This window comes from Chrysochloris asiatica, unplaced genomic scaffold (genome assembly GCF_000296735.1).
Source record: "Chrysochloris asiatica unplaced genomic scaffold, ChrAsi1.0 scaffold00443, whole genome shotgun sequence".
In the NCBI taxonomy this organism is placed as follows: domain Eukaryota; kingdom Metazoa; phylum Chordata; class Mammalia; order Afrosoricida; family Chrysochloridae; genus Chrysochloris; species Chrysochloris asiatica.
In genome coordinates this window covers 934326-935878 of record NW_006408961.1, presented here as the reverse complement: position 1 = coordinate 935878, position 1553 = coordinate 934326, and positions in this window count along the sequence as shown.

Here is a 1553-nt window from a genome sequence, read left to right as displayed (position 1 = left end):
AATGACAAATTGAAGTGGAATGGTGCTGCATTCATAGTCAAAAAGAACATATGCAGATCAGTCATAAGGTACAATGCTGTTTGTGATAGGATAATATCCACGAGATTACAGGGAAGCTGAGTTAATACCACTATTATTCAAATTTATGCACCAACCACTAAAGCCAGTGAGGATGAAATAGAAGAATTCTATCACATTCTTCAATATGAAATTGATCAAACATGCAATAAGGATTATTGATCCTTACTGGTGATTGAATTGCAAAGGTTAGGAGCAAAGAGGAAGGATCAGTGACTGGAAAATATGACCTTAGTGATAGAAATGATGCTGGAGAATTAATGATAGAATTCTGTGAAATCAATGATTTATTCATTTCCAATATCTTTCTTAGACAGCATAAGAGATGATTATACTCATGGACCTCACCATATGGAATACATAGAAATCAAATTGACTACATCTGTGGAAAGAGATGATGGAAAACCTCCATATCATCAGTGAAAACAAGGCCAGGGGCAGATTGTAGAACAGACCATCAATTACTTGTATGCAAAGCCAAACTGAAGCTGAAGAAAATGAAAACAAGTACAAGAGAGCCAAATTATAACCTTGAAGATATGCCACCTGAATTTAGAGATCATCTGAAGAACATATTTGATACATTAACCACTAAAGACTGAAGACCAAAAAAGTTGTGAGTTGACATCAAGAACATTATACATGAAGAAAGCAAAAAGCCATTGAGAAGACAAAAAAGAAGGAAAAGGTCAAAATGGATGTCAGAAGAGACAGTGAAACTTACCATCCAGCGTAGAGATGCTAAATCAAATGGAAGAAATATGGAGGTCCAAGAGCTGAACAGAGAATTTCAAAGATCAGCTCGAGAAGATAAAGCCAAATACTACCACAAAATGTGTAAAGATCAGGAATCAGAAAACCAAAAAGGAAGAACATGCTCAGCATGTCTCAAGCTGAGGGAACTGAAGAAAAAATTCAAGCCTCGAATTTCATTATTGAAGAGTCATTGGACGAATTATTGAATGATGCAGAAAGGATCAAGAGAAGATGGCAGGAATACACAGAGTCATTGTACCAAAAGGAAATGGTTCATGTTCAACCATTTCAAGAGGTAGCATGTGACCGAGAGCCAATGAAATTGAAGGAGGAAGTCCAAGGTGCATGGAAGGAATTGGCAAAGAACAAGGCACCAGGAATTGATGGAATAAAAATTGAAATATTTCAAGAAAGTGAGGTGGCATAGGAGGCACTCATGTCTGCCAAGAAATTTGGAAGACCACTCTCTGGTGGACTGATTGGAAGAGATCCATATTTGTGCCCATTCTAAAGAGAGGTGATCCAATGGAATGTGGAAATTATCAGACAATCTCTTTGATATCTCAAGCGAGTAAAGTTTTGCTAAAGGTAATACAGAAATGGCAACAATCATACATTGACGGAGAACTTCCAAAGGTTCAAGCCAGATTCAGAAGAGGCCGTGGAATGAAGGATATCATTGCTGATGCCCGATGGATCTTGGCTGAAAGCAGAGACTA